Source organism: Sus scrofa, chromosome 4 (genome assembly GCF_054392235.1).
Source record: "Sus scrofa isolate SSC_HxYL_T2T_F1_AM1 chromosome 4, Sscrofa_HxYL_maternal_Yorkshire_Landrace_v2.0, whole genome shotgun sequence".
NCBI classification, from domain to species: Eukaryota; Metazoa; Chordata; class Mammalia; order Artiodactyla; family Suidae; genus Sus; species Sus scrofa.
This window is the reverse complement of record NC_139386.1, coordinates 108,556,748-108,580,171: the sequence shown is the minus strand read 5'-3', so window position 1 is coordinate 108,580,171 and position 23,424 is coordinate 108,556,748. Positions and strand designations below refer to the sequence as shown.

Below are 23,424 nucleotides of genomic sequence, written 5' to 3'. Positions count from 1 at the left end.
TAATTGAGGTTATGGGTCTTCCCTTAGGAAAATTAGGTAATTTATCAATTTAGAAAACATTAGGAACTCAGAGGTCTGTAGAGGAATGTCTGTGAGTTTGTGTCCATTTGTATTTGCAAAATGCACATCCTTGTTAAGCTACTTCTTAAGCATGACAAACCTTAGCTTACTGGGGAATGAGCAATAGACTTTTTTGGGGGGGGGAGATTTTCTTAAATTATATTCTAATGAGAGTTGTTGAATAATGCTGAGGCTTTTTTTTTGTCTTTTTAGGGCTGTACCCTGGCATATGGAAGTTCCTGGGCTAGGGGTTGATTCAGAGCTGCAGCTGCCAGCCTACACTACAGCAACACGGGACCCAAGCAGCATCTGCAACCTACACCACAGCTCATGGCAACACTAGATCCTTAACCCAGTGAGCAAGCCCAGGGATTAAACCCATGTCCTCACAGATACAACTCAGGCTCGTTACTGCTGAGCTAGGATGGGAACTCCCTGCTGAAGCTTTATAATAAAAAGATAGGTGTTTGGGAAGGCCATTGCCCCATCTCAGTCTAGTTACTTTTGCTTTGTGACAGAACCTCAAGTGTTTGTGGCGTGTGTGTAAGAGGGTTTGGAGAGCAGCACAATCAAAGGGCAATAACATTTCAGGGCCCAGGCAGCTCAGTGGTAGGCATCCTTCATGGAGTATGACCCTGGGAGGCTGGCGGAGGGCATCTTCTCCTTCCTACTTCAAAGCAGATTACTGAGCTGTCACGGAACCCTAAAAATGAGACACAAGATGAGGAGACAAGGAGAATAAGGTGGATCATCACACCTGGAGCCTTGAATAAGCAGGCAAGGGAGGGAAATTCTCTCTCTCTCCAAGCTCGCATTATCCAGGTGGCACAGGCGAGGACCAGCTTCATTAGCAAGTCAGGGAGGATGTGTACAAATGCTCACAGGAATTAATGGAAACTCTTGAAGACTGACACCTAGGAAAGACTGGAGTTAGGGCCATCAGTCTGGGGTTGGTGGGGGTTGAGGAGGAAGAAGTTGCTCTGACTCACTGCAATTTGTGTATAAATGCCCATCGAGCCTCACAGGTTGACAAAGTCTGAATGTTGTTACATTTTAGGGTTCCTTCCAGGATCTGTATAACTCCTATAATGTTATACACATATATATAACAATGACTAATTATTCCTTGTAAGAATTAGAGTGAATCGGCATTTGGAAAAGGTAGAGCTCTTGCAGGAGACCTAAATAGGTGTGGATCCTGTTGCTTTATGAATGCCAGTAGGTAGTGAAGAAAACGAAATTAAAAACACCTGACAGTCTTCTTTAAGGCTCCTGGAAAGGGATGAAGTGCTTGGCAAGTTTTTTAAAGAAGGAAGAGAAACCAGATGCGGCCTGACTAGAGCTTAATTATTTTGCATCCCTGGGAGAGATACGTATGGCAAAGGCATCTTTCAGCCCTGTCTTCTTTACCTTGAATACTGAATTTCTGTAGAGACTGAATCTCTTCCTGGATTAAGACAGGCAATGAATGTCAGACATGACCAGAGTCCTTGGATAAAAGATCACTCAATGGATTTAACCTAAGCAGGCCACCGGCCACCATATGCACATAAGCTCATGTTCTGGGACAGACGGTGGTGGAATCCATGGGGGGTGAGGACAAAAGGAGGTGTGTTCCTTAGGAGTATTACTGGGGGGAAAAAAAAAATCAACTCCTAGACACTGCAAACATTCAACCACTTAGACACTGCAAAAATGGCAGGTACCTGAAGCGAAATAACAGCACCACATACAACCATGACAATAACTCACATTTGCCCATTACTGACTCAGTGTCAGGCATTGTACGAAGCAGTTTACAAGCATTACCTCATTTAGGAAAGTGAAGAACATTAACGGAGAGCCTCAGAAGCTTGACCTTGGAGGTCACAGATATCTTAAGTCACTTCGGTAAGAATGCCTAATGTTTGAGGACTCTTGAGCAGACATTTGCAAGTGTTATCAAAGGTAGAGTGACACAGGCAAAATTGCTAAATCATCTGTGAGCCAGAAAGGAAAAAGAAAAGGCTTACTTATTAAAATTGGAGACCCTATGACGGTAATGAAGATACAGATCAGGCTCTCTGTGAACAAGCAATTATTGGGACTGCCTTGAGCAGAACACTTCAATTAAAACTCCAGCTGCCAAAATAAGAACAGGTTCCTAATTCCCTCCAGCTGTCAGGATTTAAGGACAGGAAGCAAGGGTCACCCAAACCCACTGGGACAACTACAGAACTGCCAGGAAGGCAAAGATCTGCCCTCAGATCTGGGGCTTCTGTGAAGACCTATAGGTGGCTTCTTGCCTATTACAAGGCTTATTAGCCTTCCAAGAAAAAAATGTGGTGAATGGTGCTTAGAAAACTGCAACAAAATTTCCCTTATAATGGGTTATGAGTAGGGAGTGAGGCCACATGCACAAAGACTGTGGTCCAGAAGTAAACCCACCTTTAGTATTCCCACGGTAAAAGCACCACCTAGTCAGACAAGGCAAAGAGGTGAAGACATGAATTGGCCTTACCCTTCACCACAGCAGCCACTAGGTATGCAGAGATTCGAGGATATCACAGTGGATGCAAAGAGAACAAGGGGAGATTTGGGGTCAACTGGTGCAGGGACAGTGGACCCTAAGCAGTTATTACCTCTCAACCGCTCCATGAGCTACACCTGACACACTTCCTTTTACAAGAATCACATGGCTTAGGATTATGTAGTTTTAGCATAAAGGTTGGGCTCATACCCACTTGGAACTGTGCATGCAAGGCTTGCATTTTTCCAAAGGAAAGGAAAAGGTGGGTGTGGAAGGCAGTGGTTTGTGCCCCAAACAAAAAGGTGGAACAAGAAGCAGCTGCATGGACGTGAACTTGCTCCGGTTTATTCAGAGGGCTTGTTCCACACTGGGCAAGGCTGGAACAGTTCCTGAAGTTCTCCCCCAGCCCCTGTAGACTGAGACAGACTCCAGCCTATGGAGACAGACTCAGGAGGAGTCCAAGGCCTCTGCCCTCAGGGATGTTCCAAATGCAACTCCAAAGATGAACTTAAACATCTTAGAGAGTTTCACTGCTGGGTTAGGAGAGAGGTTGAGGAGAATGCTATTCCTAAGATCAAAATGTTTCTTTTTATAAATGGGACTAAGTGGTGTCCAGGTAAAATAGCATCAAAGAGAGCTGCATGACCCTTCTCCCCTTAGGGAAGAGTTTGCAAGGATTTTATTGTTTGGAACTAACAAGATCATCTTGAAGTCTCTTAATAAATGCCTAGGTCTTCAAGTCCCATGGCCTACATTCTTCATGGCAGAAGAGGGAAAATGGGGTTAAAAAAGGGTATAGATTTTAGCATTCTGGATAGATTAATTAAACCTGACCGCTGTCCAGACTACTTGCCCTAGACTGCCTACTGGAAGGAACATCAGTGATTTGCACTGTCTGTTGGAAGAGAGGCTTGTCAAAAGCCCATGACTAGAGGGAATTAAGAGAGACCATGTAATAATCTGTGTATAATTTTAGTTGGAGAAATCTGGAAGTAGAATGACTTGTGTACAGATTGTGTTATTAACAAGCGTGCTTTGAAAACTAACATAAAATACTATAAAGCAGTAAGAAAATAACCAAAGTTGATGGAGTGATTCTGGGCTATTATCCCCCAAACCTTATGCTCAAACTCCACCCTCAACATTTTTGCCACTTCGTTGTGCCTACTTAATTTAATGTTTTTCTTTTAACTGACACACACTTTTTTTTTTTTTTTAAGGGCTGCACCCAAGACATATGGAAGTTCCCAGGGTAGGGGTCAAATCAGAGCTACAGCTGCTGGCCTACACCACAGCCACAGCCACCACCAGATCCCAGCCATGTCTGTGACCTATACCACAGCTCGTGGCAATGACGGATCCTAAACCCACGTGGCCAGGGATTGAACCCACATCCTCATGGACACTCCTCAGGTTCATTACCACTGAGCCATGATGGAAACTCCTTAACTGAGAAGCACTTTAAACTTACATACACTCTTTGAAAGAAGAAACTTTACATCATGACTTAAAAACAAACAAAAAACCCCCCAAACCACTTGCTGTATATACAAAACAAAACAAAAACCTATTTATGGGGCATTCCTGCTAGTGTTCAGCGGCTTAAGAATCTGGCATTGTCTCTGCAGTGGCTCAGGTCGATGCTGAGGTGTGGGTTTGATCCCCAGCATGGCGCAGTGGGTTAAAGGATCCAGCATTGCCACAGCAGTGATATAGGTCACAGCTGTGGCTTGGATTCTGCTACTGGCCCCGGGAAACTCCATGAACTGCAGGCAAGGCCAAAACAAAACAAAACAAGTATTTATGTAATAAAAAACCAAAACAGTGTTATTAAGCTCTAGCTAGATACTATTCATGCCAGAGGCACTCAGCCTCAGGCCTGCTCTCTTTTAGAAAGGGAGATTAGGAAGTGATAGATGTACAAGGACCAAATGGAAATTTTTCCTTGAGGGAATCGGCAGAACTGAGACAGAATTGCAAGGGGAATAACTTTCTCACGATGTGATGCAATGTCATTTAATGTCGATGTCTGGTTATGACTGATAATCGTCTCCAATGCCTCTTTTAAGCCCAAATCCCAGTTTGTGCGCTGCACACTTTGGGAAACACAGCTCTTGACTCTCCCAAGGTGCTGTAAACCTGATCCCCCCTGAATACAGGAGAAAGAAGAGGGGGACTCAGAGAAAGAAGGTATTTAAAAAGTCTAGAAAGCAGATTAGAAAAATTAGGAAGCAGAAACAAATCAGGAGCAAAAAATGAAGATAAGGCAAAACATAAAAGCTGAGGATAAACTCATGTTTGAACGTAAACAAAGACCACTGACAAATGGAAGAAGCAAAGCTCTTTCAAGACTGAAAGTGGCTGCAAAGTGACCTCACATCCAGCCAAGATACACATGAGCAGAGATTACCCAAATGGGCATGTGGGTTAACTCTGTAGGCTGTATCAACCGTCCCTCGTTGCCCTCTCTTTTGAGAGGGATGGAGGCGGTGGCGGGGATTTGGCTAGCAAATACCTCTGACTGCCCACTGTTAGATCATCGCAGGGGTGAACTAGCTGGCTCAGGTAACAGGACCGACTGGCAAGTCAAGTATTTCAGCTACTTCAAAACAGACACATTCTTCGTCCCTCTCCCTCTCTTCCCCACCCCCCTATCCTGGGGGAGGGAGGAATGGGAATCTGTCCAGTTGAATTTTACCTCTCAGCTCCTTTGCATGTGGAATGTGAATTGCCCATCACTTAATTTGTTTTCCTAGAGAGTAATAAAATGTAATTTATAACTAGGAGGTGCAATGGCCAGAGAGAGTGATAAAATTCCAAACCCAAAGCATTGGTATTCAGTACCTTTAGCAATTCCGCTATATAATCTAGTTTGCAGCAAGGCAAAGATAGGTCACCTGGGGCTCCTAGAATTGCCATTTACACCTCAGAAAATAATTTCTAATGATTGGGGCAGGGTAAATAAATAGAAGACCAATAAAGCTCAAGGTAAAAGATATGTGTACATCACATCAGAAGCTAGACATCAGCTAACATTAAACGGTGTTTTGTTGCTTAAAAATTTCTACCACCTGGGCTGTAACAGTGACTCAACATAATAACCATAAACATACAATAATATACTTGATACATAAGATGTAAATACACACATTTTTAAAGCTTCAAAACGGTGCTTCTCAAGTACTGTTCCAAACGTGATTTTCTGAATTTTCCAAGATCCTTCCAATGTTGGTTTGTCCTCACATTGACAGGAGGAGGCAGAATAAGCGTTTCCAGATTTTAATGCAAAATTTTTAAAAATCGCAGTTTACATTTATATAGTGCATCGCAGTTTATAGACTGTTTTCCTGTACATAAGCCATCCCCACCCAGTGTTTACCATGACCCTGTGAGGCAGGTGGACTGTACACAGAGGAGTTAACTGGTCCAACAAGGGTAGGTGATTGACTCGAGCCCATACAGCCAGTAAATGAAACAGACATTCGAAATGAGCACAGGTTGAAGCTGGTGCGATGCCAGCGGAAAAGAGGCTGCCTGTCTCCTCAGAGACCTCGCAAGTGGCCTTACTCCACTGAGTCAGCAGCTTTAAGATCCATCCCTAACTTGTCAGTAGCCAGCATGGTGCCCTCCAAGTCAACTGAAGCACCTGGACCAAAGCCATAAGGGATCAAAGGGTCCATCAGAAGGCTGGCTTGCTTAATGTGTGAAATGTTACCACCTTGTGAACTAAATAGAATGCAGCCGCTGGTGCACTTGCGGAACCCTCTCCCAGTAGCAGAATCCGGTGGGCTGACAAACTACAGTCATAGAAGGAAATGATGAGCACGAGAGGGGGGCAGACACTGCAGAATGGGCAAGGAGAAAAATGTACTCACTTGCCCTGACACCATGACCCTATCATTCTTTTTGCCTCCATTATTACCAGCACTTATTAGCATCAACTGTCTCACTCCAGAAAGGAGGAAATTTAGACACGTGAAGATTAACTTGCCCAAAGTCACACAACGAGTGTGAGAGACAGGATTCAAACCCTGGTCTATCTGTTTCCAAGACTCTGGGACCTTCTAGAAGGGAACATGGTGGTGATAGTGGAGAAGGGGGAAGAGGAAGGAGAGGGAGGAATGAGCAAGGAGGGGCGGGGGAGGAAAATGAGAAGGGGGAGAGGAAGGGAGGAGAGGAAAAGAGAGAGAGAAAAGGGATCCAGAAAGCAAGCAAAGGGGAAGAGGAAGAGACACAGAAAGAGAGGGAGGGTCTCTAATGGAAGTCACCTCAACATTTCTCCGGGCACCTCACAGTAACAGGTGTTAGCACAGCAGGGCCAGATGGAGAGTGAACAGCGCTGCTGGGTCTGGGGAGCAAGGCTGTTCTTCTGGGGGAGAGGTGGTGAGGGGTCCAAGGGGACAGCCAGGCAAGCATTGCACAGGTAGTGTGCAGACCTTCCCCCAGGTGTGGAGAAGAATGGACTAGGGAGCCATGTGGGCATCTGTAGAACAACCAATTGCAAGAAACAGATTGTAGAGCATCCCTTAGAAGCGACTGCATCATATCACTAGGCCACTAATTTGGGATCCTGGCCTCACTGATTATTTTCTAGCTTAAATGCATTACCAATGAAACTCTCTGAGCCTCAGTTTCCCCGGCCCACCTTCCCTATCATACCTAGTATTTCAAAGCACTTACTAGCCCTTAACCAGCACCATGCCCAGTGCTCTCTCTACAGGCTCTGCTGTTTTGAATACTCATAACAACGTTGTAAGTCACAAATAAATTACCATTTGCTTGCTCTGTAAATGATTAAAATGAGCCTTAGTGAGACTACGCATCCTGACTGAGATGGAATTAGGGTAGCTTTGTTATAAAAATCTCGAAGATTTAGCCTAAAAGTGTTTTGAGTCAAAGAGTAACTTAAAGAAAAAAATCTAGTCCATGGGGCCACTGGAACCTCAGGAGGAGTAAAGTATATATTTTTTTATTTCACTTCCAGGTACTGCCTCTCCAGATGATGGTGTTCTCACACTTGAACCAGAAGCACCTGCTCTAAGCAGAAAAAGAGTGGGGAAAGCATTTCTCCTGGAGCAGGTGGGGACCTATGAGCTTGCAAAGAATAAACCTCTCTATGGGTAAAACCCCATGTTGAGGGCCAGCTTGGTTCCCTTTGAGTCTCAGCTTCTGGGCCAGCAGCCATCGGTAAATTTATTTAGTAGGATGCTTCATGCAAAGTGGAAGACACTGAAATGATACACTCTGAGATGTAGGCCTCTCTAGAGGTGCCCTTTGGTAGTGGCGTAGGTCTGCCAGACAAGAAGTGGCTCAGGATTTGGACTGAAAGCTTGCAACAATTTTCTTGAAATTCTTTTTTAAAAGAATGAATAAATACTCCATGACTAACATATAATTTTATGAGCAGGAATAGGGAACCCTTATCCCTTCCCCTTGTGTAATTTTATAGCTTCTACATTATTTTTTAGAGGTTTAAATATATCATCTCTTCAGGACCTTGTAGATTTTAATTATCAAAGCAGCTACATCAGTTTTTACCAAAAGCAGAGTGACCTTATTTTATGGCTAAAACAAAGCCCAAAGCTCAGTCCCAGCAGCAGGCAGTTAATAGGTCATTCCATAAAGATTTATCTATACTTTGTGCACAGAGAAGAATTTCAAATAAGCTAAGTCAAACTTATGGACTCACTTATCTTTAATCACTTTAGGCAAGTTGAGATTTACTTCAATTAGACTTACAGCCTGGCTAAATGAGTTCTGTTTCCATGAAAACTCCAAAAAACAAAAAAAAACAACAACAACAAAAAAAAACCCACTGCCATTAACACAATTTAGAGAAGTGTAAATTCAGCAACTAATTTTAATATACCTGCAGGAGAAACCAAAACAATAATCACGTTCTGTTTTGTTCTCGCACAGAGGCGGCTTTGCTGTGGGTTAGAGAAACAGGCAGTATTTCATAATTGTATTTATACACCTGCCATAAGAAAATACTCCTCCAGGAGTTTCCATCGTGGCTTAGCTCTTATGAACCCAACCAGTATCCATGAGGACGTGGGTTCGATTCCTGGCCTCACTCAGTGGGTTAAGGATCTGGTGTTGCCACAAGCTGCAGCACAGGTGGCAGATGCAGCTTGGACCTGGCATTACTGTGGCTATGCGGTGAGCTGGCAGCTGCAGCTCCAATTTGACCCTTACCCTTGGAACTTCCATATGCTGCTTGTGCAGCCCTAAAAAGAAAAAAAAAAGAAAGAAAGAAAGAAAAGAAAAAAGAAAATATTCCAAAATGAAAGCAAAAACTTGTGGACAAAAATAGTTGGAGGGAGGTGGGGCTGTGTGGAGGAGAGAATGAGGGCGCTCTTCTATTATCTCTTGGATTCGGCCACAGCAATCTCCACCTGTCTTTCAACTCACTCTGCCTGTGAAATTCTGGAGAAAAGAACAATGTGCATTTAAAACCCTCGCTCTCTGCATCTCTATTTCCACACCCGCTATCCTCTTCCCTCAGAAAAAAATCTGTTGTCAGTGCCTTTGCTACGATCCTTTTTCTGGTGTGGTTTTTCTCTCTGGAATAAAAGCTAAATCTGGAAAGGTCTTGGCCACAGCTCACTGCATCAGTGACTACCTCAAGGCCAGCTGGGGACCCACTGTCTCAGACTCTGGCCAGTTGCCACAGATGCAACTGCTTTGCTAAGTAGATTCTCGTCACCACTAACCTCATGCAGAAAAATGAAAATGGGAAACGCGGTGATATTTTATTCCGTTTCCTCCTGCTCATTCTAGGAAACAGAACCAAGGCAATGTATGCCTGGAATGAAACAGGGCTTTTCTTAGCAAATATTCCACATGCAGAATCAGTACAAAATTCAGAGAGTATTCTAAAAAATAATGACCAGGCTTCATCTTTCTATCAGTGAGATGGGAGTGGAGGTGGGTTGTAAATGGCTGACACTTAGAAAAGAAGCCGCATTATTCGTGTTTTTGAAAATAAGCACTCAGATGCACGTAAGCTTTACAAATTGCAGTGTGGTCACGACAGAGCGGGTATCCTTCAGGCATGTTTTGGATGAGATATGAGGCAATGTGGCTGTTAGGATGTTTTGAGATCTTTTAAGACTATTAGAGTTTTCTGCAAAATCAAGGATTCTTCATCGGCAAGCCCAGAGCACCTTCCCTGAGGAAGGGAGATGAGCTGTCGCCGGGCCTCAAAGTGAGAAGGATATTAAGCACAAGTGCAGTGGAAGCGGTTCCGTGTTACCACCTACAGCCTACACCCTGTAGCCCTGACTCAGTGACCACATGGCCCTGATAATCTGCCGTATTCCTGGCTCTCTTTTCCCCCCAAAGCTCATGCTGTTGGTTAATAAACTCTTTCATCTGCTTGGGTGGCTGTGTCCCCTCCATGGGGAGCATGCTGAGGTCTGCACGCCTAAATAAGCAGAGAGAGGCGTTCCTCCAGTGGAATCCTGCCATGAAATCTCAGCATTCTCTCCACCATGCAAAGGGCAGGGGCCAGCCTCCCACCATTCAGATGTCATGTGAACCGGCAGTAAATACCACCCAGATTCCTCAGACTGAGAGATACTGCTAAGCTCAGGGACCAGCAGAACTCAGCCTCAGGAAACTGGACACCAGAATGCAATGGGAGGTCAGGATGGGGCCAGACCTGCCAGGCCAGTGGGGAAAAGGGCTGGCTGGCGTCTGACAAGGCGCTTCAGCGCAGTGGTTATGAGTCCAGGGTGTGGGGTTAGACAATCTGGTTCCTTCTAACCAATTCATCTTGGGCACATTCCTAAACCTCTACGGTTTCAATGGCAGCCTTGAGTTTCATCTCTAACATGGAAATAACTATGCTCTGACAATTACAAGAGGTAATATGTACAGATTATCTGCCGTAAGCACTTAATACATGCTAGATATTATCATGAAAAGCAAAGCATATTCACAGTATCTGTAAGTCAAACCACTGCAATGTATACACCTTAAACAGTGATGCATGCCAATTATCTCTCAACAAAACTGGGGGAAGACTAAGTGATAATACACTATTTTTTTAAAAAAAGGTAAAACAGGAGTTCCCATTGTGGCACAGCAGAAATGAATCTGACTAGGAACCATGAGGTCGAGGGTTCGATCCCTGGCCTCACTCAGTGGGTTAAGGATCCAGCGTTGTCATGAGCTATGGGGTAGGTTGCAGATGCGGCTTGGATCTGGCATTGCTGTGGCTGTGCTGTTGGCTGGCAGCTGTAGCTCCGATTAGACCCCTAGCCTGGGAACCTCCATATGCTGTGGATGTGGCCCTAAAAAAATAAAAATAAAAAAGCAAAACAGACATAGATTTTTCAAATGGCGTCGGATGTGTCACTGACGGTTCTTTGGTCCCTGACCCCAGGTTTTCGAATGGGGAAGAAGTGCACTTTTTTTTATTTTTGTCTTTTGTCCGTTTAAGGCTGCACCCGTGGCTTATGGAGCTGGGAACCTCCAGGTTCCCAGGCTAGGGGTTGAATCGGAGCTGCAGCTGCCGGCCTACGCCACAGCCACAGTGTCGTCAGATTCGAGCCACATCTGCAACCTACACTGCAGCTCACGGCAATGCCGGATCCTTAACCCACTGAGCGAGGCCAGGGATCAAACCCGCAACCTCATGATTCCTAGTTGGATTCGCTTCCACTGTGCCATGACAGGAGCTCCAAGAAGTGCACTTTTAGCTGAATTTTAAATTGTGTCTTTTACTTCATTCTGCAAATGTTGATTTTGTGTTGGATTAATTTCTGTGCAGAAGAGCTGGTGTGAAAGCAGGCTGAGATCTCAGTTGGCCATTTTCCCTTTTGCTCTACCTGGTCTCTATAAGTTGTCTAATGAATATTAATGAGTCAGAATTCCTAAGTGTCTACCTGAGAGAATGGTGGAGCAGTGACCTCTGACCTTTCATCCTGTCTCTCCTGTTTTCCGGGGTTTTGAGAGTGACAATTGCAGTCCTAACATCATTTTCATTAAATAAAGAGACAAAATTAGGAAAATGAAAGGCTTGGGTGCACTTGGCCTTGCCGCTTTTCTAAACGTATATTCACTATTCACATTCACTTTGTTCTAGGCACTGTGCCAGCTGCTTTCCTCATGCTCTATCCTTTAGTCACTGCAAGAACCCATGTGGAGGAAATCTTAGCTCGACTTTCCTGAAGACCAGAGAAGTCCAGCAGCCGGCTCCAAGTTTCACAGCTGCAAGTGGCAGCGTCCTAATCCATCATTAATTAGATCTAATCATCGATTTATGCCTCAAATATTTCTGGAGGGCCTACTATGTGTTATTCACTGTCCTAGATGCTGAGGATGCCATGGTGAGCCAGACAGACCCAGTCCTGGTCCTCAAATGGCTTCCAGCCTTGAGAAGGAGGCTGATACATGAACAGACAACTGTAATTGCCCGTCACCATAAGGAGGCAGTGGGGGAGGTCGGGGGCTAGGCATTCTAGGCAGGAGGAGCAGCCTCTGCCAGGAAGCAGAAATGACCAAGGTGTTTTGGGGGAACTGTAAGACACGCACTGAGATGTTAAGTGTCTTAGAATAAACAAAGGCCCAGGTGGAGGCCCGTGGGCCCTCTTTGCTTGGGGAAAGTTAGGTTGAGCCTGAGTTTGTCAGACTGCGCTGTCTTCCAAAGCAGTAGAGAGCAGATCACAGGTCCTAAGGATGGTGGTATCATGGCTCTGACTCGAATTTTCAAAAAAAAGAACCAAACTCCAGATTTCTTCAAGGTTGTTCCTATGTTCCATGCCTTACTGTGAGCTGAGGGGCTGCCCTGACCAGATCCAAGGCATCAAATTCACCAAAGACGTGACCAAGACACAACACAGGCCTGTGGGCCCCGGGCAAGGCCCCGATGCATCTCTCCTAAGACCATCGGTTGATCCCCCACACCTGACACTCTGCCAGCCTCTGATCCTGGGCTGCACAGGTACCCATTCAATGAGTTTTTGTAACAACCCTAGGGGGTTGGAGCAGTTAATACCAACGTTTCAGAGAAGGAAACTGAGGCACAGAGAGCTTCACAGTAAGATCCCTAGGCTCACACAGGAGTAGGTGCTAGAGCCAGCATGTAAACCCAGGGCAGTGTGGCCCCAGAGTCTGCGTCTTACTCACACTCCTGTACCCCCTCTTCCCTCCAACTGTTGGAAGTTAAAGTTCCCAAAAGTTCATGAAATCATCTATGTACCTTATGGAAGATAACCCATGGGTCTGTTCTCTGGCAGTAAAACAGATTAAAACCATTTACAGGCGCCCTCGTGAACCAATCTGCCAACCCCCATCCCCAGTCCTTTCCACGCATTCCCGCTCCACCTTCCCCCAACAACAGGACGTTTGTAAAGCTTGTACCTTCATGCAGCAGCAAGCAAGGCATCCCGCCGAACCTTGGCTCCCCAGAAGGAGAGTCACCGCCTGCATGAGGGTGTTTTTTTCACCCAAGCTTGAACCCTGGCTCCTCGTCACAGAGCTCCAGAAACCCTCCGCTTAAGGTGGATTGCCACGATGCTGAGCACGCCCTTCGTCTCAGAGAAGCATCTTGGGAGCAGGGCGGGGGGAGGGTTCCTTACATGACTACATCCTGCCCCAGGAGATTCTCATTTAGTGGCTCAGGAGAGGAGCTGGGCCTTGCAGATTAAAAGAAAAAAAAAAAAACTCCCTGGGTGATTGTGGTCCACAGCTAGAATGGCGAACCCCTGGAATTGGTCAATCAGGTGGGACGCATTAATCTCTGTTAATCTCTGCTTAGCAGAGAAAGGAGAAGAATGCCTGACACCAATGATGGTGAGGAGGGTGATAATAATAAATGAGGTGAGTTCCCATTGTGGCTCAGCGGGTTAAGAACCAGACTAGAATCCATGAACATGAAGGTTGCATCCCTGGCCTCACTCCCTGGTTAAGGATCCGGAGTGGTGGCAAGCTGAAGCATAGGTCACAGATGTGACTTGGATCTGTGTTGCTGCAGCTCAGATTCTACTCCTAGCCCGGGAACTTCCATATGCCCGTGTGGGCCGAAAAAGAAAAAAATAAATAAGTTGAATGAAAGAGTGAATGAAGTAATGCTTCAATGGAACCTTGGTGTTTAAATGCTCCCAGACTCTTTGATTATTTCATTTGAAGCAAACATAGTTCCCCGCCTTTGCTGTGTCACAGTCTCGTCAAGAGACAATTTTACAGAACGTTACAGAACGTTACCACTTGGGACCTCTGGGCCCCTTACCTATGGGGGGCCAACCTGCATAGTGGACTTGCAGCTCTGTGCCCCTTGGTCCCTCATCCCTCCCTCCAGCCTTTATTCACTTGTGCTCCTTGTTCTTTTGTCTATTTTTATGCAGTGCTTCGTTTGATTGCTTACCTTGGGGTTAGCGGCGACTGCTTCTCTCTGTGTAAGGAATTTCTGCTTCTCCTGTTACATCAACCTAAGTGAATCGGATACCCAGGAGATGATGTGACTATCACTTTCCCCACTGCCTATAGGAAACACTGGGAAAGAAGGTGAGGCAGGAGAGAAGTTCAGTTTAGATGCAGAGAACAACTTGGTATGAAAGAGCAACACAGCCATTTGAGGAGTCTTCATTTTCCTCAAATTCATAAAAGATTGTCAACATGTTGTAGGATAGTTTGCTGAAAAATGAGAGGAAGCACTAAAGACTTTTCCAGGTTCCTTGTTACTACATTAATATAATGATTAACATTGCTTCTGTGAAAGTGATACAATTAGTTTCTTTCCTGTTGGGTGCTGATTTTTTCTTCTTCTTCTGTTTTTGCTTCTTCCACAGCATATGGAAGTTCCCAGCCTGGGGGTTGAAGTGGCGCTGCAGCTACTGGCCTGCATCACAGCCACAGCAACACAGGATCTGAGCTGCATCTGCAACCTACACCACACTTTACTGCATGGCTGGATCCCTGACCCACTGAGCAAGGCCAGGGATTGAACTCGAATCCTCATGAATACTAGTTGGATTTGTTTCTGCTGCACCACAATGGAAACTCCCTGGTATATATAATCTTGAATGTTATTCACTTCTACTGGTGCATCAATTCCTTCCCTCCTTGCATATGTATTTCCAGGAAGTACAAAGATCTGAAGAAAAAAAATTAGCACCGACATGAAAACAAAAATGAAAACCCCCCTTCAGCTTTAATACATATCTGACTCAACTGTAAATATAAAGAACTATAATTTTATTGCTGTGGCCTAATTTTTTTCATGCTGTTTAAAACTAAGTTACTATAATTATGAAAAATATCAGAAAAGTGTAATGCATTTGTTCTTTCAGCTTCCATTACAGAGAAGAACCCAATGATATCCTAATAGTGGAAACCCTGATTTTAGCATTGCTCCATCAAGACAAGTCTATACAGCATGATGGTAACCGAGCCATGTTTTAGGTAGAGTGATATAGCAACTGGCCCTAAGGGAGAAGAGCCCACTTCACTATTTTGCTTGCACTGCCTCCCAATGCAAAGAGCTGCAGTTGAAGAAGAAATATTTTCTGAAATGAAAGTAAATGATAATGGCTTGTAATAAACAGCAGAATCTATGTGTGATTTTGTTTTTTGTTTGTTTGTTTGTTTTGCTTTTTAGAGCCACACCTGTGGCCTATGAACTTTCCCAGGCTAGGAGTCAGATTGAAGCTAGAGCTGCTGGCCTTCCACACAGCCACAATAACACCAAATCCTTAACCCACTGAGCAAGGCCAGGGATCAAACCCAAAACCTCATGGATGCTGGTCGGGTTTGTTACTGCTGAGCCACAACGGGAAACCCCTTACCACCCCATGTGTGAAATTTAATGAAATATTAGCCCTCAAATAAGGGTTAACTTTAAAAAGCAGATACAGAAAAGGTTTTGTCTTTTCAAAACACATCTTTGCCCTCATTTAAGAGGCAGTACAAGAGTCACTCATCTCGTTATGCCTCTGTTCCTACCAGGAACCTTCCAGTCTGCAGACTTCCAAGCAGATTTCCTTTAAGTTTCCAAAGCATGTCTTGGCTCTTCAAACAGTCCTGTTTCTGTATTACAGCTCAAACTTGACCCAACGCATTAGAATATCAGGTTGAAATTACACACAGCATGTTTGGAACTTTGAACCTCATTTGCATTTTGGAATGGCTGTAAAATAAATATGAAAACTTAAAATTCGTAACTGGAAATCTGAAAGTCTGTTAAGCTTCTTTCATGCTTAATGCTGCTGAATAAAGTTCCTTTGGAAAAATAGCTCCTTAATTTCCAGCATTGGTAAGTAACCTCAGTTTGGCTGTATACTGTGTTTACTCCTCCCAGCTTCAGTCATTGCAAAATCATTGTTCTCTGAAAGATAAACACACACTGTAAACTCGGACATTAGTTTAAGGTAAGTAATAACAACCAGGAAAAGGAAAGGGGTTATATGCCATGAAATCTCTGACTCTTTAAGAATTCGCAGGTCAACAGACTGGATTTTCTTCTTCTTTATACCAGCTGTGCACTATGGAAAGTCATGACTACTTTCTTACTGTAGTAGTTAGGCAAGTTAGGTGTGTGTCTGAAAATCCATTATGTATAGAAAAGTATGAAAATCTGCAATAAAGATAAAAATTTTTTTTTTTTTTTTGGTCGTCTTTCTAAGGTCGCACCCATGGCATATGGAGGTTCCAGGTGAGGGGTCAAATCGGAGCTGTAGCCGCCAGCCTACACCAGAGCCACAGCAAGGCAGGATCCGAGCCACAGCTCATGGCAACGTTGGATCCTTAACCCACTGAGTGAGGCCAGGGATTGAACCTGCGACCTCATGGATGCTAGTCGGGTTCGTTAACCACTGAGCCACGACGAGAATTCCAAGATACAAGCAATCTTAAAGGATTGTTATTATTATATGGAAAATTATTTAGAATATACACACATTTTTCTAATATTGTTAAAGTGTAATTTTCCCTCAGATTACTGAAGCATTCCCTAAGTACCAACAGTTTAAAATAGAATACTTTTTGGTAGATATCTTTTAAAATGGATTTACATACTCCTTATACACTTAATATAGCTTAACTGTGTTTTTTCACTTTTAGGGCTGCACCTATGGCATATGGAGTGCCCAGGCTGAGTTGGAGCTGCCAGCTGCCAGCCTACTCCACGGCCACAGTAACACAGGATCTGCGCTACATCTGTGACCCACACCGCAGCTTGCAGCAATACCAGATCCCTAACCAATTGAGGAAAGGCAGGGATTAAACCCCATCCTCATGAATACCAGCTGGGTTCTTAACTTGCTGAGCCACAACAGGAATTCCTAGTTTAACTTTTTAATGAACTAGCTTGAATGTCAAAATTGAGGGACTGAGAGTTAAGTGGTGTCATCAGACACAAGGTAACCATCCTTCTACATTTCCCAACTTCCCGACACCCTTGAGCCCCGCCCCAGGCAAAACCCTGCTCTTCCTCATTGCTCAGCAGCAGGTTTTGTGGGGCACAGATATGATGTCATCTGGGATCCCCTCTGCTGCCATTCAATCAACCATGCTATCTGAATGACCCTAGAAATTTCTGTTCTTTTCCTTCACCAATTTCCCTGCCATGGTTCAGGCCATTAATACTTCTTGGCTAGAGGGTATGAAGTGGTTTCTGACTGCTCTTCTTGCCTTTATGTAGTCTGACCACCCCGAAGTCCATTCTCATTTTATAGCCAGAGTGATCCTTCTAAAAAAGGATATCTGATCTAATCATTATTCTGTTTAAAACCCTTTAATGGCTTCCTATCACTCTCAGAATAAAACCCAACTCCTTAATGTGGCCTCCTAAGAGGGCCTTCATGATTCGATCATTATTTCCTCTGTTTTTTGTCTGCTTCATCTAGCTGTGTCAGATGGATTGTTAGTCTCCCCACTTCGACAGTAGGCTTGTCAGTTTCTCTTTGTAATTCTGGTGGTTTTGCTTTCTATAATCAAAAGCTATTTTATTAAGTACATTCAACTTCTTGGTACTGACCCTCTTTGTTTTAATACATTTGGTTTAAAAGACTTTTTCGGGGGGGGGTTCTGATATTAATAATGCTTTATCAGCTTTCTTTTTGACAGTATTTTGATAATTTATCTATTTTATCCCTTTATATCCAGTATTTTGGTGGTTTAGTTTTGTGTTTTTTGCTAGCATCATATACCTGAATATTATTTTAAACTAATCTGATAATCTGCCTTTTAATAAGTAATGTAAATCTGTTTAGTTATTGTGCTTGTTGATATTAGGATTTAATTCTATTATTTTATTTAATTTGTGTGTTTTTGACATGCCTTTTCTTTTTTTTCTCCTTTTCTGCTTTCTATTTTTTTTTTTTTCAAGTCTCCTAGTCATCATTATTTTGCTGGAGGCTCAGTTACACATTTGGTAAAATAAGAAACAACAGACTTATAAAACAGACAAAATAGGCGTTCCGGTTACCGGTTACGGCAAAGTGGGAATGAATCTGACTAGGATCCATGAGGATGCAGGTTCGATCCCTGGCCTTACTCAGTGGGTTAAGGATCCAGCGTTGCCATGAGCTATGGTGTAGGTCGCAGATGTGGCTCAGATCTGGTGTCGCTGTGTCCGTGGTGTAGACCAGCAGCTACAGCTCCGATTCAACCCCTAGCCTGGGAACCTCCAAATGCTGCAGGTACGGCCCTAAAAAAAAAAAAAAAAGGCAAATTATAAACACTATAGCTAATAATATCAATAGTTATAATAGTTAAGCCAAGAGCATCTTACACCAAACCAGTTCTTGAGGATGTTGGCAAGACTAGGGAGCAGGTCACTTAAAGCAGCATAGGACCTCAGAATTTAGTAGGCTAATGGTCTGGTTACTATTGTTGAAAATCTTGTTGATTGAATTTCATTAAGGTTTTGATATGGCTTATTATACATTCCAATCCTATTGAAGGTGCCAAAAAACAGCTGCTAAATTATCATACTAGCTGAATATAAATCTCTTGACCCATTGGGCTCGTACCAATGGTAGACTGGTTGGGGTCATCTTTAGATTGTTGTGTATGCGGCCTTGAGTCCAAGGGAATCCTTGAGCACATCTTCCTATCCTTCCTGGTCACAGCCAAGGTCATAAATTAGTACTCCAGATTTACTGAATTCTTCTTGGATTCTGCTTTCTATTGAATGATCAGTTTTCTATATCTGATCTCCCCCTCCCTCAACGTTCTTTTCTCTTTGCAGGTTAAGAAGCTCTAGATCAGCTTTATCATTAACGTAAAATATCTTACAAAGTCATTTCTTATATACTTATACATCGCTTCCAAACATGAAAAAGGCTTTCTAGCATGTTTTAACTACTCACTATAACCATTTCCTTCTTTCTTGTTATTTTTTTCAACACATTTTTACTTATTTTTTAATTGAACTACAGTTAATTTACAATATTGTATTAGTTTCAGGTGTGTGGCAAAGTGATTCTGTTATGTATATTTTTTCAGGCTACTTTCCATTATAGATAGTTATAAGATATTGAATATAGTTCTCTGTACTATATAGAAAATCCTTGTTGCTTATTTACATAAAGTAGGTTGTATCTGTTAATTCTATACTTCTAAAATAGTTATTTTCAATTCTACCATCACGTTTTATTAATTTCGTCCCTCACTATCATCTTTTGTATCCTGTGCTTTCCCTCTGGGCTTAATTTTCTTTTTGAGAGAAGCACATTCTTTAGTAGTTCTTTCGGAGTAGTTCTGTGGGTGGAAAACTCCCTTGCCTTCTATGATTGAAATGTCTTTGTTTTGCCCCCTACCTGCAATGGTAGTTTATCTGGAAATTAAATTCTTGGTTGATAGTGTTCCATTCAATACTTCTAAGATATTTGATTGTCTTCTTGTTTCTGTTTTTGCTTTTAAGAAATCTAGTTATAGTCCCTTTGTAGATAATCAATGTATTTCCTTTGGTAACGAGATTTTTTTTTTTTTATCCTTGTTACTCTGTAGTTTCGCTATAATATGACAATAGCGTTGGTTTACTTTTATTTATCTTGCTCAGCAGACATGGAGCTCTGATGTTTTGATTAGAAAACCTTCAGTCATTTCTTTCTTCTTTTTTAAAGTATAGATTATCCAATCTTCACTTCAGTTTTCAGTTTTTCCTTCTGGAATTCTATGAGACCTATGTTGAAGCCATTCCCTAGGACCCATGAATCTGAACTTTTCCCCCACATTTTTAAATCTCTTTATTTTTCTATACTATGCTCTGGGTGAATTCTTCTGTACTATGTTCTAGGTGAAATTGCTTTTTTTCTTCAACTTTGGCCAGCTCCAGGGTTAACCTCATCTACTGATTTTTTTTTTTTTTAATTTCAGTGACCATATCTTTAAAGATTTCTGTCAGTTCTTTTCCATATTTACCTGAATCACCTGTTTTGTATTTGGCTTGTATCTGTTCCCTAATTTCTTTTCCTTTTAAAATGAGTGCTATGTCTTTATGTATCACTTTGAGAAGGCAAAAATATTAATTTAAGAATCTTTGTTACATAGTACCATAGAGTTAATTTTATTTGGAGTAAGTTCATGTTCTGAATGTTCATTTTGTGGGCCATTCGTCTTAGTGTTGGACATCAGTATGTCTCTGGAACTAGGTGGTCAGGTCCATTTTTTTTTTTTTAATTATTATTTTCCCACTGTACAGCAAGGGGGTCAGGTCATCCTTAGATGTATACATTGCAGTTACAGTTTTTTCCCCCGGTCAGGTCCATTTTGAATGGAAAGTTTTTATTTGCTTTTCTGTGTTATTTTAACTTCATGTGCTTCCCCTCACCACTCTGCACTCACCCTTCCATATTAAGTGATTTTTACTTCCCTTGAACTTGCATTCTGGGATCGGGACTAGTGTTGGCATTTTGAGGCTCCTACCCCACAGCGATGTTGGGGATATTGCAGAACCAATCACTCAGCCAGCTGTTTGGCTTGGTTCTTGAGTCCAAGGCTCTGTTTTTGTCCTTCTGCTTCCCTGGGTAGTGAACGGGCAGCAGTTTAATGTCAGTCTCTTTTCACAAGTTCCTGACTTCAAGAACTAAGCCTGGCTCCTGTCCTCCACCTTGTTCGGAGCCTCTTTAGTTCCTGTCACCTTGCAGGTGACAAAACTCTTGCTTTTGAATCAGGCCTCAGTGGGCCTGTGTCTTGAGACTTGCTAAGTGCTTTCTGTTTTGATTCCATTTCTGATCTGTGAAAAAGGTTATTTGTTTTTGAGCTTGGCTATGACTTTTTGTTTTTCTCTTGCTACATTTTAACTATGATTACTATGTGCATGAAGTAAAGTTTTTGGATCAAAGCATGACCTTGCTGCACCATTTAAGTAGAAATCTTTCTATGTTTAAACCTCTGGCTTGACTAACCCTCCCTCTACATTCTGTGTTCCAGACACCATTAATTGCTTGAGAGGATCAGTAAATTGCATGTTTCCCCATTGCCCACCCACTGATTTTGAATGAAATAAAACATGGAGGGTGGTCAAATGGAGACTTTTTAGATGTCAGCACCATTACAGATAAGCTAATAAAAGAGCAAGGTTCTAGATCTCTAAATCCAAAAGGGCTTTTGACACTCTCAGCCGATGCCCACCCCCCACAAAATTTAGCCTCAGAACAGCCTACTAAAGGGGAACCTTGGGTCTGCAGAGCAGGCATGTTTACCCACAACTGTTGCGCTGCTCTGGGGCAGAAAGGGAACAAGAGACTGAACCCTCAGTAGCAGGGACTTTTCAATAGATTAGTTCCATCCAGTCAAGGTCTATGAGCCAATGAATGTAGTGGTACTCACCAATCAAGTAACTCATTCTTGAGTGTTAAGGCTAATGGGGTAAGGAGCCAAAAGCTGTATTCTGTTTTTGTTCGTTTGCTTTTTTGGCTGTGCCTGTGGCATGTGGAAGTTCCCAGGCCAGGGATCCAGTCTGCGCCATAGCATTGACCCAAGCCACTGCAGCGGCAATGCTGGATCCTTAACCCACTTCGCCACAAAGGAACTCCCAAAAGCTGTATTCTAATGGAACATCCCTCTATCCTATCCACCCTCCCACCATGGAAAAGCAGGGCCAAGGGAAAGGTGTTTCTGCTAACACATGCCATGCTCTTTCTCCTTCCTCCAAGTCTTTTCACAGGTTCTCCCCACCTTTTCACCTGCCAACTCTACTCATCCTGATGCCTAGAATAAAAACAATAGCTAATACTTACTGAATCTCAGCTATGGGGGTGCTTGCTTGGGCAGCACATATACTAAAATTGGAACAATACAGAGAAGATTACACGGCCCCTGCACAAGGATGAATCTCAGCTATGGGGGAAGCACTATCACATACATGATCTCATTTAATTCTCATAACAACCCAATGAGATATGCATTTTTATTTTTATCTTATGGTTGCAAAAACTAAGCATGAAGAAGTTTCCCAGTGTTTCCAAGGTCACATAGAAAATGGCAGAGGCAGGATTAGGTCCAGGATTCTCTAGTTTCAGTGTCTAGATTCTGTTCATCATAGGAACTGCTTCCCATATTTTTTTTTTTTGTCTTTTTAGGGTTGCATCCCTGGCATATGGAAATTCCCAGGCTAGGGGTCGGATCAGAGTTGTAGCCACTGGCCTATACCCCAGCGAGGTGGGATCCGAGCTGTATTTGCCACCTACACCACAGCTCGCCGTGCCGGATCCTTAATCCACTGAGCAAGGCCAGGGATTGAACCTGCATCCTCATGGATGCTAGTTGGATTCATTTCTGCTGAGCCATGATGGGAACTCCCTGTATTTATCTTTAGATATATAGGACATAGTGTAGCACTGGCAGAGAGTGGATGCTCAACAGTATTTAATGAATGAATATGTAAATCGGTGACACAAATTGTCAAGATAACTGCCTTGAGAGGATTAAAAACAACTTTAATGTGAGGATTTATAAAGAATGCTTAACCTCCTTTGGCATCAGATTGCTCTTTACAAAGGAGGATGTGAGTGTCCAAGTTTGAAGCTTTCTCTAGTGGCTGCTAGGTTTGATATCTCTTTGCTGTCCAGCCCTTTCAATTTTAGGTCTTTTCCCTACTTTTGTCCCTGGCCCAAGCCTACGGGTTGCTTGAACGAGTAGGTTCCTTCTGGTCCCTGATCCTTGACACCTGTGGAACTACTGATGTGTCACATACTATGGGCAGCCACAACACCTCCATACAAAGACACACAGTGTATTAGTCAAGACTCTTTACTTTGCAAACCACAGAAACGAATTCGGATTGCAAGAGAAATTTATAGGCTCGTGTCACTGAGAAGTTCAAAGGATGCTAGAAATGGCTGGGTTCAGAGCAGAAGCACATTTACTCTAAGCCCAGTGAAACCAAAGCTTCCAGGTTCCTCATTGCTTGGCCCTGACTCAGGCACTGGGAGAAGCCCTAGTAGTGTGCTTACACCATCAAATGTTTTTCTAAAATTTGAAAATTTCATTTTCCCTTTTCAAGAGTGTTGGAGTTGACGGCTAGGCAAGTTCTTTATTGGGAGATTAAAGCAGGGAATGTTCTGGGTAAGTGCAGGAAAAAGTAGCTGTGGATGCCGGTGCACGTTCTGCATCACCCTTCTTCCTGATGGTTAATTAAAGGCTCAGCTCAGGTGGCACTTGATCTAGGGCGACATACTCCCAATCTCTCTCCCCCTCACTTTGGTGCGCATTCAATGAACCCATGAGCCCCTGGGGCTTTAGGCTAACAGCATTCTTCCCTGCCACGTAACTGTCAATGCTTATCTGTCGCCCCACTCCAGCCTGTGATCTTATTGATAGGGATTCCGACTTATTTCTCCAAACCTCTAGTACCTAGGAGAGGCTGTGTCACCCAGCAGTCCTGCAACAAATGTGTCTTT

At 43.2% G+C, this 23,424-nt stretch overlaps 2 protein-coding genes and 1 non-coding gene across 4 annotated transcripts in view; 1 reads left to right on the top strand and 2 right to left on the bottom strand.

Moving 5' to 3' along the window:
- The window catches only part of VTCN1 (V-set domain containing T cell activation inhibitor 1), a 194,515-nt gene extending 180,187 nt beyond the window's left edge, over positions 1 to 14,328 (bottom strand). Inside the window, exon 1 of one of the 2 annotated variants that reach the window (XM_085023452.1) lies at positions 13,944 to 14,328. The gene's annotated coding sequence lies outside the window, so the exon portion shown is untranslated. Of the gene's footprint in view, positions 1 to 12,940; positions 13,130 to 13,943 lie in introns of those variants that run through there. The other variant, XM_085023455.1, reaches the window with a different exon arrangement.
- Positions 1 to 23,424, bottom strand: part of LOC110260487 (uncharacterized) — a 36,460-nt gene that overhangs the window by 8,091 nt on the left and 4,945 nt on the right. The window lies entirely within an intron of this gene.
- LOC146404171 (U6 spliceosomal RNA) lies at positions 21,781 to 21,886 on the top strand. Its single transcript, XR_014845073.1, has one exon. It is a non-coding gene; the product is annotated as a U6 spliceosomal RNA (small nuclear RNA).